The sequence below is a fragment of the Elaeis guineensis genome, chromosome 1 (assembly GCF_000442705.2).
Source record: "Elaeis guineensis isolate ETL-2024a chromosome 1, EG11, whole genome shotgun sequence".
Taxonomy (NCBI): domain Eukaryota; kingdom Viridiplantae; phylum Streptophyta; class Magnoliopsida; order Arecales; family Arecaceae; genus Elaeis; species Elaeis guineensis.
This window is the reverse complement of record NC_025993.2, coordinates 37,592,075-37,607,026: the sequence shown is the minus strand read 5'-3', so window position 1 is coordinate 37,607,026 and position 14,952 is coordinate 37,592,075.

The window sequence follows — 14,952 nt, the reverse complement described above, 5'->3', positions numbered from 1 at the left end:
TGCCTCATAATAGCAGTAGGTTAGTGACATGACACATCTTGATCAAGGATTATCCAAGGACTTGAACTCTCTAAATGGTTAATGCAATCAGGGAGTCATAGATGCGTCCACTATTTGGGATTTGATCCTAAAGTGAAAGGAATGATAGAAAACTTTATGTTGACAGGGCACTGAAAGGAATGTTAATCTGTTTAGGAGATATGAGTCCCACCCCTTCTTTGTATCCTTTCATTTCGTCTGCATGCCACACTAAAGTCACTCGGTCCCTGGCGAAAAAAAAGAACAAAATAAAAGTAAAACTCAATTGGTTATCCGTCAGTCCGATTAACCATGCTCCATCCCCATAAAACATTACATTATAAACGCTGATTTTAATCTTCACGATTGATTAAAAGCAATCATTGAAGAAAGATTCAGCATTACCCCTTTCCTTTCTTAAAGCATTTAGTGCATGATTTGGTTTGTTGATTTACAAGATGCAGCGTAGATCAGAAGACTTTCAAAGGCAAGCTCCTTAGCTTATGATGACCTTGTGGACCACTGTAGCACCTTAACTCCAAAGCCAGTCATAAAAGTGTGCAATTATTGGAGATTTGGCCTTTCAAGACCTGCTATGCACACCCTGGAAAGAAAGGTTTGTTTAATTGATATTAGTTTAATAGAATGGGCAAGCCTTTCAATCCACAACCTTTTTCCATAATCTTGCCGTTGCGTCTTGGTCTTGCACGGACTGCACCTGTTCTTCACTTTGACTGATGAATTGGATGAGTTGAGCGCCCAGGCTAAAGTGTTCCATCAAATAAAAGATATATAATAGGCGATGAGGATTGGGTCAGTGGATAGCAGCCATTCACAAAAGGGCTAGCTATTTTGTCCCTTTAATAAAGCAGGTAGTATATAATTAGAGTAGTTTGCTTAGAAAATGCAATGTAGATCAGAAACGTCCAAGACTGAATAAGCTTCAGAAATAAAGAAAGAAAAGCTCACTTCAGTGGTCACTTGAGTGAACATAAAGTCCAAGCTTTGAGGTATTACGTAGTGAATCTTTGACCAAAGAAGTTGAATCTTTGGCTTTAAGGGAATTGTGATGAGAAATGGCAGTGGTAGTGGCAATATAGAGAAGACATCCATTAGAGAAAGCCACCAGTGGCACTGATATTTTTGTCTAGTTCAAGGGACAGCCCATAGGAGAACAAAATATGTCAATAATGGAGGAAATGTGCGCAGGGAAAGGAAGAGTTTTAAGGTCTTTTTGAGAGACTTGGGATGACAATGAATTGTCCGCAGCTCAACGCTTATAATAATGTCCACAGAATAGGGTGGCAGTAGGTAATTAAAGCTTGCACTAGAGAAGATAAAAGACGCCAATATCGATCCCACTTTGTCTGCATGAAAAGGGAAAAAAAGAAAAACCTAAAGATTAACACTTAAATTAATCTTGGTTTGTACAAAAGCACGTAATAATATGTCGTGTTCATGATCATATGCAAAAGCACGCCAACGCAAAACCAACTTCATGAACATGCACACATACGCACATACTTACTATATATGTAATATAACAAGAGTTGGTATAATGCGTGCAGTGTTTCACTGGATGAGTTTTGAACAATATAATTTGCTTTTCAATGGACAGACCTAGACGGTAGTATGGAAATGTTCATGGATATTTTGACATGCATGTTCTATTGTTCTAAGCTTTTGGGTGTCGTACTTGGATAAAAAGTGTGTAGGAGTTTCTTTGTTACTTTCTTAGTTGTGCAGTTGCAGACGCTAATAAGAGGGACCATTCTTCCTATCTAATTGGATGTTTTAACAGGCCATGCTAGGTTCTATTTGGATTTAAATAAACATAGGTAAATTTAAATTTATTTAGAAAGGATGATAACTCATAATATCTAAAAGGTGAGTTTAATGGAATAGAACTACTTTTGGAATGGGACTTATATGTCAAGGAAAATTCAAAGAAAAAAAAATGTTGATTATAACAGGTTTGTATATGTGCATGTGTGCATCAAACCTTTTCTCACATCCATCACTGTCTATGGCTATGCCAAAAGACCTTTTTTAAAAAGGAAGAAAGATCCACTCAAAATTTTCGTTAACAAATGAAAAGAGCAAACAGACAAGTAAAAGACAGCAAAAGAAGAGAAAAGAACAAAAGAAAAGAGAGTTCCCTAAAGCAAATTTAGCTTTATTATCTTGTCTAGAATTCAACTGATGAATTTTATAAACGAGTTGGAACTTATATTTTGTGAGGTGCACTTATTTCTTCCTTTTGATTCTGTGAAGAAGGAAAAATATTTGGTGTATATTTATTCCAAGTAATGCATCAAACTAAAGCATCAGCTTGCTTCGGCCGGGTGCCTAATGCTAGTTTAGTGAAAATGGATACATATCTATTAAACAGGTAATGCTTGAGCAAGCAAATGCCAAAGACTAGGGCCAACATGATATTAGGTTATGCGACTAATGCTGATATGACCTTATGTACCTGGTATAGTGGTAAGATCTTTATTTGGTGTTGCAGGCAAAAGCATATCTGATATTTGTCTATGTTCATCCTGTCCAAGTTTTTGTTTTTGTTCTCTTCCTTTCATCATTGATGCATGGTCGGATCAACTTGTGCAAGTGCTTTTATGCTTGTGTGAGCACTCATCTTAGTATTGGCTACTTGATGCAAGTCTTTGGTCATAATAGTGCCATAATGACTTGTGGTTGTACAAAATTTGCCTCCCACCACTAAGAAGCCAACAAAGAAGGGAATGCGACAAAATGGGAAGATCTTTTAATATATTTCATTTTGGGAGGGGCAGAGCATCCACTTCTCATCATTCCTCTTTTTCTAGTCTAAACATTCTCAGTGGAATCTCAAACACTCCCATCTCATTGCTACAAGGAAATGCAACACACCTCCCAACCCACCCTGCCATGGCCACCATCTAAACAAAGCTTGACACCTGCATCTTTTGGGATCCACTCTTAGCCCACTAGCCCAAACACAATCTCCATAAAAGAGTAATTCTTTGTACACCGCATGCATGCAGTGTAATAAAATTGATGTGGAGTGTACTATATCATCTCATTGGACCACATAGACCCCACTTTCTAACGTTCACTTTTTGATTTGAAATTTTGAATGACGAAAATGCCTTTCCTCTCATATGACTTTTTATTTTCAAGAAGTCATTATATGTCCTCAAGATGTCATAACAGGCCACGGGATATCATAAATAAGTCATAGAAAATCATAATTTTTTCAGAATAGAGGAGGATTTTCGTCATTCAAAATTTTAAATCAAAAAATTGGATCTGCAAATATTTAATGGACATTGATAGGTATTTAATGGGCGTTGGAAAGCATGGCTATATGGTTGAGAAAAAACGGTGCACTATTATTGCACCGCATGCCATGTACAAAGAATTTCTCCTCCATAAAATGTCCCATCTTCTATCACTTTGTAGTACACTAAGTCCTCCAAGGAATACCACCTCAATATATCTTTTTTTCTCTGATTCCATTATCCTCACCTACCAACCATCAACCTTTCAGATCCTTAATGGACAGATCGGCGACTGGCCGGAGGTATTTCATGAGTATGTCACGCTGTCAGAGATATTTCAGGTGACTAGATGGTCATGTTTTTCTGAGTGTTCATCTGCTTGGCTCAAGCAATCTGCTTTAAGACCAGACGGACATGGAAAGGACTCAAAAGAAATAATGATGGATGCTTTAGAATCAAGAGATGTGCCAAAGTGAATTTGAAGCTTTGTCGTGTGTTTGGATGTATTATAAAACCAAGATTATATAGATATGATGTTTTGGGCTAAGAAGACTTCCAGGTCCTGAAATTTTAAGCTTATAATCCTATTTCATTGTATTAATTGATGGATCAAAAGTTCCATTAATTTTTTTATAATTTTGTGAAAAAGATACAACATAAAGCAAGGGCAAAGTTTCCAGCTGGAAGTAGGCAACCATGGATGTCTTGTAACCTAATGTTTGCCAGATACAACGAACAGGCTTGTCCCATCTATTATCATCTTCTCAAATAGACCAAAAGTACAACATGAACTTGATAGCTAGCTTTTCTACATTTAAATTTTTCTTGATACAACTTTCACAGCCTTGACCTCCATAGCTAGCTAGCACACTTCCTAATCAGGTCTAAACTCATCGTGTCACAATTGGTGTGCAAATTAAACCTATGGGACCACATATTGGTGCCAAAAAGCTGGCCACCGATCTCCTTTTGCAATCTTTTACCATCATGGTGGCCTACAACAGACATTAATGCCTCAATGGCTACCTACCAAGCTCTCTCACTCTCACAAATTGTATATTAAAATTCTTAGCTATGAAATATATTGACTGTGAGGTCCAGCACAAAACGCAACAAAGCTAAAATCTATCACCTTCTAACCACAGCAAGTAAATTCCACCAGTGATTAGTTTCAGTTGATTTCCTTCTCATCAACAGTTGTGCAATTGATAGAGGGAAGAAAATGACCAACTATTTTCTAAAATTTTTTTTTATGAGCCACTGGGCAAGCTGTGCGCACTCATTTCAGGCCAATGAGAGCTTATATTCCTGGGTGGGCAGTGGCCATGTTGCTCAAGCTATATTCCGAGTGGCATCCAGGTATTGTATCCTGACCTGAAGGGATCCAAAGGGCCCACAACTATCAGGATGGTTGTACCTATCCTTGTAGGGCTTTGTGTGCCCAACTAATTAAAGGATCCCAGTCCCCAAAACCATTTCCCATGCATGATCCTAGCAGAGCTGCAGCTGATAACAATGAAGCAAAGTATCAACTGACATCACACCACCAAATCCGAATCCAACTCTCTTTCCTTCTTTTGTGTACTACACTAAACTCTTCTTGGCATGCAATTCCATACTTGAAGAATGTCATCTTGGGAATCTAGTAATTTTGCAATCAGAATCTGGCAACCAGAATCTTGTCCTTTGGATCTTACAGCTAACAAGCTAGTACACTGCGGATTATGTACTAGCCACCATCTCTTTAGTAGAGTTGTATGCTCGTGTACTTTTCAATCAAGAAGCCGTCCCATATTTCGCATCTGATGCCTGGTGTCGACTTGTCCCATGGCATGTAAGAAGATTTAACAAAATGAAAGAGCACGTTACAGTCATCTCTTGCTAACCAGTCAGCAGTTCAGTTGATCTTGTTATGGATATGTATAAAAGTTTTAGTACGTAATTAAAATTTCTAGTGACCACCTTATAATTTTCTGTGACCAATCTGGTAAGGTTTGGAGATTCCTCCTTGCCAATATAATGTTCTGGGTACATGAAAATAATGACCTGGTGGGATTTAAATGTGTTCAAGAAATGGATGATGGAATAATGGGCAACATCGGAAAAACTAGCAAATATTCTTTGTTCTCCTAAAAGAGATCAAATCTTTGCACATAGCTTATATTCTAAGCATCCAAGTTGCACTATAGACAAAAGTGCAGTAAGTGCATATCAGTACACACTCATTCCAACCCAACATTCTATTTTGGCTTACACTCTTATTTGGCTCTTTTCTATGTTTAGCAAGTCAACACATATTCATATTTGGCTGGCACTCCTATTTGGTCTTTCTCCTTGTTTAGCTATTCTACATTTGGTTTCTCTTTACTTAGTATGTAATCGAGATATTCCTTCTTCTTGTAATTGCTACAATAGCTAGACCTTGTAATCTATATACACTACTATTGGAGAACAATGAAATGTAAGAATTAGAAATTATCCTCAATAAAGATATTACCTTCTTTATGGTATTAGAGCCTTGAAGCTCCAACGAGTATCTCTTCTTCTTCCTCCTTCTGTGCTCTCTCATGGCCACCAGTTCATCTATCTCCACCTCCTCCAATCCCTCTTCTCCTCCTCCACCCAACACAATGACCCCTCTCACCTTTCCATCGGCACAGTATTTTCTATCTATCAAATTAAATGCATCCAATTTTTTGATTCGGAGAAAGCAAATTACTCCTTTCTTAAAGGATCAAGGCCTGTTTGGGTTCCTTGATGGCTCTCACCCACAGCCCACCGATCCGATTGCCGCTACTGCTTGGCAACAACAAGATGCCCAACTCGTAACCCTTCTTGTTGCTTCATTATCTGAAGATTTGGTTCCTCTTCTTCTTGACAAAGAGACTAGTTTTGAGTGCTGGACCACTCTTCATGAAGCCTTTGGTTCAGCATCTCCTACCAGGCTCATGTCTCTGCATCTAGAGTTGCAGAATCTACGTCAAAAACCAGATGAGACCGTCACCTCTCTGCTCCGACGTGCCAAAGCTGTGGCTGATGAACTTGCTGCCTCTGGTAATGCCCTCAAGCCAACCGAATTTAATCTTCATGTATTGCATGCTCTATGTGATGATCTACAAGATGCGGTCCTTGGCATTCTCAACCGACACACCCCTCCGACATACACTGAACTTCATGGGCTGTTACTTAGCCATGAAAGCATGCGGACATTTAGAAAATTAACTGTTGCTGATGCCACTCCTACCAATCCTACCGTCAATACTGCTCAACGGTTCGTCCATTCTTCTAATGACCCTAGGCCCTCTATTGGCCGTGGCTTTACTCGAGGTCGTGGAGGACGTGGCAAGTTTGGTCGAGGTCGTGGTCATTTTGGTCCACCTGGTGGCCGTGGTTCTCAATGGTGTTCGTTTTGCAATCGTAACAACCACTCTAATGCCACCTGCTTCTATCGCCCTCAGCAACCATATCCATACTTTTCCTCTCCACAACCCAATGCCAATTTCTCATATTCACCATACCCAAATCCAAATCCATCTCAACGTCATCCTAATCCACCACTTCTACCTACTCCTCACCCCTCCACTGCCCTCACTTGGTACCCAGATACAGGAGCATCTCACCATATACTCCTGACATTCATTCTATGTCCTCCTATGATGAGTACACTGGTCCTGATCAGGTGCATGTAGGCAATGGTAAGGGATTACATATATCACATATTGGTCATGGTTCTTTTTCCTCTCCCCACTCTTCTCTTTCTTTTCAGTTATCTAACATCTTACACATTTCTTCTATTTCTAAAAATTTACTTTCCGTACAACAGTTTGCAAAAGACAACAATATCTTTTTTGAATTTCACCCCTCTCATTTTCTTGTCAAGGATCGAACTACCAAGACCATAGTGTTATCCGGTCCGAGTAAAAGAGGATTATACACTCTCCATTCCAACCCTTCTCCGTTGTCTGCATCTGTTCACGTAGCCGAGAGCACCACTCTTGATGGCTGGCACAACCGTTTGGGCCATGCCCATTATCGTTTACTTCGCTCCATGGTGAAGACCAATAATCTACCCTGCAAGTCTGCACATCTTCGTCTCCTTTGTCCCTCATGTCAATTAGGCAAGTCTAGTAAGTTGCATTTACCTCCGTCCCATCATCGCAGTCAGTTTCCATTAGATCTTATTTATAGTGATGTTTGGGGTCCTTCCCCTACTCCATCTTTGTTAAGACACCGTTACTACATAATTTTTATTGATGATCAAAGTAAATATATTTGGTTTTATCCATTAATGCGCAAATCTGATGTATTCTCTACTTTCTTACAATTTCAAGCCTTGGTTAAACGGCATTTCTCTCGTACTATTAAATCAATCCAAACTGATTGGGGAGGAGAATTTCGCTCTCTTCCTCAATTTTTTCATAAAATTGGCATTACCCATCGTGTTGCTACTCCTCACACCCACGAGCAACAAGGGGCTGTCGAACGTCGTCACCGTCATATTACGGAAATCGGCCTATCCCTTCTTGCTCATGGATCCGTGCCCATGTCATACTGGCACTATGCCTTTGAAATGGCTATTTTTCTCATTAATAGGATGCCATCTAAAGTCTCTAGTGATGTATCCCCCTTCGAACTCATTCACAACAAACCACCATCCTATGCCTTCCTACGAATTTTTGGGTGTCTTTGCTATCCTCTTCTTCGTCCTTACACTCGGCATAAAATGGAGTATCGATCTCAACCGTGTGTGTTTCTCGGCTATAGTCCCTCTCATAGTACCTATCGATGTCTCGATTTAAAAACAAATCATACATATATCGCTAGGCACGTTCGCTTCGACGAATCTACCTTTCCTTTTCAATCTCAGTCTTCATTAACTTGTCCACCACCATCATCTCCCTCTTCCCCACCTTGGGGCGTTACATTACTTCAACCTCTACAAGAGGCCACCCCACTACCATCCGTTCCTTCACTGATTCCACATTCTCCTTTGCATCGTCTGTCCAACTCATCATCGGCTGCATCCTCCTTTTCTCGATCTGCCTCAACACCTTCTCCTATGATCGATCCCACTCCAAGCCCTTTTAGCATTAACGACTCTGCACCTGTTCGGACCAGATTACTTACTGACCTCTATTGCAGTTCCTCATCAGCAAAACCTTCCCTTCCTACGCCTTCCCCTACAACTAGCTCCCAGCAAGACAAAACCTCCCCTGACCCACCTGCCCAACCCACCCGTACACATTCCATGGTACTTCGACCCCATTCCAACCAGCCATCCATCCTCACCACCACTATCCTCACCATAGAACCTACTTGCTTTACTCAAGCCTCTAAACACTCTGAGTGGCGTGCTGCAATGACTGAAGAATTTAATGCCTTAATTCGCAATGGTACGTGGTCTCTTGTTCCACGTTCATCTCATCAAAAGAATTTGGTCGGGTGTAAATGGGTGTACAGGATCAAGAGAAAAGCTGATGGGTCTCTCGAGCGTTACAAAGCGCGTCTAGTTGCTAAAGGGTTCCATCAGCAACTTGGCCTCGACTACAACGAGACATTCAGTCCGGTTATCAAACCTACCACCATTCGGTCTATTCTAAGTATTGCAATCTCTCAAGGTTGGTCCATCCGGCAATTAGATATTCATAATGCCTTTTTACATGGCAACCTAACAGAAGAAGTCTACATGTCCCAACCGCCAGGGTTTGAGGACCGCAACCATCCAGATTATATCTGTCATCTCCACAAATCTTTATATGGGTTAAAACAAGCACCCCGTGCCTGGTTTCACCGTCTCTCCCAGTTTCTTCTCCGACTAGGGTTTGTTGCCAGCAAAACTGATCCTTCATTATTTATTTTAAGGTTGAGGTCTCATGTCCTCTATGTGCTCATCTATGTTGATGATATTTTGGTAACCAGTAATGACTCCAGTCAGATCTCTCTTTTCCTTCAACAGCTTGCTAAGAAATTTTCTATTAAGGATCTTGGTGATCTCCATTTTTTCTTAGGAATTGAGGTTGTTCGAAACTCTACTAGATTATTATTATCTCAAAACTGCTACATTAAAGATCTTCTTTTAAAGGCAGGCATGGTTGATTGTAAACCTGTTCAGACCCCAATGGCCATGACAAAAGATTCTGATTCAGGGGGTGCTCCCCATCCGGACCCCACACAGTATCGCTCCATTGTTAGGGCTCTTCAGTATGTTACATTGACATGTCCGGATATTTCCTTTGCAGTGAATAAAGTATGTCAGTTTATGTAGTCTCCTAATACTGATCACTGGATTACGGTCAAACACATCTTACGGTACCTTTAAGCTATAGCTGATCATGGGTTACACATTCGTCGATCCACCTCTTGCTCACTCCAAGCTTTCTCGGATGCAGATTGGGCGGGTAGTGGGACTGATAGGCATTCCACTGGGGGCTATGCTATCTTTCTTGGCCCCAACCTCATTTCTTGGGCATCTCGTAAATAGAAAATAGTTGCCCGCTCGTCCACAGAGTCTGAATATAAAGCCTTAGCAGATGCATCAGCTGAACTTATCTGGCTTGAGTCATTATTTCAGGAACTTGGCCATCCCTTACATGGTCCCCCGACTCTATGGTGTGACAATATTGGGGCCACTTATCTGTCGGCCAATCCTGTTTTCCATGCTCGCACGAAGCATATCGAAATTGATTTTCATTTCGTTCATAAACGTGTTACAAGACATCAACTATCTGTTCAGTTCATCTCCACCCAAGTGAGCTTGCCGATATTCTCACCAAGCCCTTGGATACCTCCCGTTTTAGGTTCCTAAGGGACAAGCTGAAGATTCGTGCTCCCAATTCTTCATCTTGATGGGGTGTATCAGCACACACTCATTCTAACCCAACATTCTATTTTAGCTAGCACTCTTATTTGGCTCTTTTCTATGTTTAGCAAGTCAACACATATTCATATTTGGCTGGCACTCCTATTTGGTCTTTCTCCTTGTTTAGCTATTCTACATTTGGTTTCTCTTTACTTAGTATGTAATCGAGATATTCCTTCTTCTTGTAATTGCTACAATAGCTAGATCTTGTAATCTATATATACTCCTATTGGAGAACAATGAAATGTAAGAATCAAAAATTATCCTTAATAAAGATATTACCTTCTTTAGTGCAGTTCTAAAAATTTCTTGTTGGTTATTATTAATTAATAAAGCCTTCTGGCTAATAGAAACATCCAGGAAATTTGCATACTAAGTACAACATTATTAATAGTCTCTTAAACAAAGAAAAAAATTAAATGATAAATCCTAGTACTAGAAATTTTGAGAAGCCCTCTTCTAAAGACAAGGATTTTTATGCTACCTGTCCCATTTAACCGAAGGATCATCACATGATTGTGCATACAAATTGAAGTACTACCAAACAAAGAGCTAGGTAGCATAATTATCCACCAACTCATCATCTAATCTTAACCAATGACCTCAAGATTCCCTCTATAATAGGGGTGCAACATTCAGACAGAGATATGCTCTAACACATCATCAGCCCAGCAACACTCATGTATCGTGGACTCTCGGTTCTTTTTATTTCAGTTTAATATTTGTGACCTTACATTGTGTTGGAGGGTAAAACTATAATCTTCAATTGCAAGACACATGGCAACCTCGACGATGTTTGATCACAAGTTACATGACGACTTCGACTGCAAATCATCCAACTTCGCTGCTGGCAAGTGGTGGAAACAAGCTTGGCTAAAAACCTTTGCTCCTTAGGAATAAAGACCTGTAAGGGATCCTTCCGAGGTCCCCTTTCACTATGAAATATTTTTGAATAGCCTTATGTTCCTTCGAGGTCACTTGAGCAAGCATATGAACAAAGATGCTAGCCGAACCCTACTTCGGCCTCCATACCCTATGATGGCTTTCGAACTTGACGATGCCCGTGGAGCCCAAGTATCAGTCGCCAACCTCTATTCCAACCAACCTCGACCTCAATTTCTGATCCAAATCATCCTCACCGCTCTCGACTTCGGCCTCATATATTAAATGGACATTTGAAGTGGACACGCCCTAAGAATTCCACTCTTTTTCGAATAAGATACAACTCAGCTGGCCACGAAACATATAAGGAAGGAATAACCACCAAATTCTGATAATTTTAGCCCCAAATCTCACCATGATGCACCCGAAATGATCGGAATTAATCCCTATCATCGCCCTTAAGCAGTTATCGCTACCATCCATAAAAGGCGAACAAAAAGGGAACCCTAGGAGGTACGAAAAAACTAATACCCAATCGCTTTTTATCTTTGTTCCCTTGATTCTAATTTAAACATCGGAGGGTCTCTGTTGGAGCTACATCCAGCCAGAACTTCTTTTGCAGGTCCCATACTCGAAGAGCGCACTCCAAAATCTAGTCCCCTAACAAAAAGTCAGATTCGAAAGGCAACAGATTGGCGCTATAGGAAGGGTCATTGCCCATCTTTGAGAAAAAGTGCTTCTTCACACCATGCCGCCAAAGAGAAACACTTCTAGATGATCGGCATGATCTGCTACCGCCGCCTCTCGTATGGTGGGGGATGCCAGAGAAAATCATGCATCGGTGTCACAATCTTTGGTCCCACCTGTTAGGGCTTAGGTCCAATAACTGATATCAGAGCCAGGTTGTAGATTCAAAACCCAATAGGCCCTTCAGATATCATTGGAGGGAGAAATTGTTGGCCACATGCTAGCACACACTCGATGGGACCCAGGGAGGGATTGCCAATCGGATGGTGGCTGATGATAGCTGGAGGATGATTGATGATGTGGCAACAAGTCTTGTGGGTTAGTAGGGACTAAATAGAATCAACCACCTAGCCTGCCACATGAGGATGATCTGGCTTGATGCAGGTCAACTCAAAGTTGCGGAGTTCTATACAATTAATAAAAACTAATAAATCTCGCCTTCCCTTAGGTAATTATCTTTTAAAAACTTAGTTAGAGGCTAAGGTCTTACAACTGATATCAGAGCGAGATTGTAGGTTCGAAACTCGATAAGTCCCCCAGATGTCGTTTGGGGGGAAAACATTGTTGGCCATGTACCAGCGCACACCCGATGGGACCCAAGGAAGGGTTGCCAACTAGAGGATAGCTGATGATTGCTGGGGCGTGGCTAATGATATGGCAACAAGTCTTGTGGGTTAGTAGCGATTAAATGGGATTGACCATCCAGTCTGCCGCATGAGGGTGATCTAGCTTGATGCGGGTCAACTCAAGGTTGCGGAGTTCTGTACAGTTAATAAAGACCAATAAATCCTATCTTTTCTTGGACAATCATCTTTTGAAAAGTTGGTTAGGGACTAAGGTCTGACAATTGGTATCCGAGCCTAGTGGAGTGTGAAAGCAAAGGAGACATCATACGGATGAAAAGTTGAAATCTGCACACCTATTCCACGATATGCCTCAAATCTATCTTTGTTTTTGCTGTGGTTTGGCCAACTAGGAGCAAGGGGTTGAAGGTGGAGGTTGAAAGACTTGATGGAAAGAAAATTTTTCCAGGATGGAAGGTTTGGGTGCATGTTTTGCTGGTCTGACTTTGGTTGGATGCGGTCTTAGAGAAAAGGCCGGGGTACATCATGATAGGTGATGGAGTCCACTAGTTAGGAGGGCATACTCATGTGTTAGGGACTGCTTGGTGGATGAGGAGTATTTGGCATGTATGGCACACTTGAGGAGAGATTTTCAAGGGATAATGGTCGAGGTAGAGCTGAAGAAGTGACTATACAGCCTTCGAATATAGGAAGGTGGAGAAGTAGTCGGGGTGCATTCAACGGTTTGATCAAAGCATGGATTTGCAGAGCCTTGAGATGATGGAGATGGCTGATCCACATAGCATCGCAACTGGTTCAGAGAAGGAGGAGGTCCTATGGTGGTTGTTAGATGTATGTCCTAGAAGTCAATATGGCTGACATATTGTAATGAATATAAGACACAATTTTATACTTAATATATTGCTATGATCAATAAAAGGATAAGTTTATATTTCATTCAAATGTGATGTATCTTTGAATCATCCATGGAATTAACTTTCGATACATATTCTCAAAGAGTTGAGAATTAGAGACATGTATTTAATTCTTAAATACTCCCAGTAATAGAATCATCATGAGGATGGTGATTGATTCGGATAGACCGACGCATAGATTACTTCTTTTGGGATAGATGAGTCTCTAATCTACAGTATAAAAATACTGGATGATGAGTGTGGATAGTTGTTAGAGAACAACTAGTACTGAGCGTGACTATATGAGAGATCACTTGGATTTCTATTCAATCGTCAGTGATTATCTCGATGCTGTAGTTATGTGAATGATCCTTTAACCTGAGATAGTACTACTGCTCGCAGTGAGGTTGTTGGAGTTTGATTGACATATAAACATGGGTCTCAATGAGCCCTTGTAGTGGATATTGACAACAGTTGGTCCACTGTAGGAGTAGGATGCGCATCAAGATGGGATCTATCAACCTTGATAGAGAGGAGTAGTCTTATAGGATTTGAAAGGCTAAGTCTGAGAATCTATGGCCATAGTAGTGTGATTGATGGAAAAGAGTTTTCATAGAAATCACAATTGGACTAGAACTGATCAAATCTATGATATGACTGATGTTGAGGTTTGACGATTTATCCATGACCTGCCATCTAGTCGGAACTCACGATAGAGGGACTGAATTACATGTTAACTATATCTTGAGATTTATTTTGGTTCTATTGGGTTACCACTACATACTACTAGATGTCACTGATAGATTGTGAGAGCTTACTAGGATTGTTCTGGATCGACAATCCTTGATGAGTTAGAGTGGAATTATTTTGATCTATTAAAAAGAGTTTCAATGATACTTTGATAGAGATCATTGTATATCTCACTATCAGATAGAATTAAACGTATGGAGTCACACAATAAAGGGATTAGATCTGAAATTAGCAATTGAGCTTATGAAGTATCAATTAGGTTTAGAAAAATTCTATTGGATTCAAGATAACCTTGCTAGTATATGGTTGGACCCAATTTCTTCTTTCCATTTAGATTTCTTATTTGATAAGATAATTCAAACTTAATTATCTGCTAATAATCTAAATGAATTAGATTTATTGGACTCCAATTATTGGGTGTCTAAAGTTTTGGATCAATTGAATTAGGGTGCAAGTTCCTAATTAATTTTTTTTGATAGTTATTATGGGGTACCACCTTGATTGGATCAAGTTGGGTGTGTCTCATGATTAGAGGGCCTTTTGATTTCATATAGGGTGTCCCTTGGATGCATAAAAAGGTATGAAATAATAGGTGCAAGGGCTCTAAGAGTTGGTACCTAATAGGATTTCTAACGTAAGTTGAATAACTTAAGTTATTATGAAACCTAATGCAAGTAGGACTTGTATTATGAGATTGAATAGGATTCAATTCTCATGCCTATTTAAAGGGACCTCTTCTAAGATCCCTAGAGCATCCAAACAAGTAGCCCTCCACACCTCTTAGATCCCCCCATGCCCTCTCTTCCTCTCTCCCTCTCTCCCTCTCTTCTCCTTGGGCATCCTCACACCATAGCACCTTAGGGCATCCCAAGTTCTTCCTCACATCCAAAGCTATTGGGCATCCCACCTTGCTGGTTCTTGATCCTTAGTAGTAGCACAAGTAAGAGTAGAAA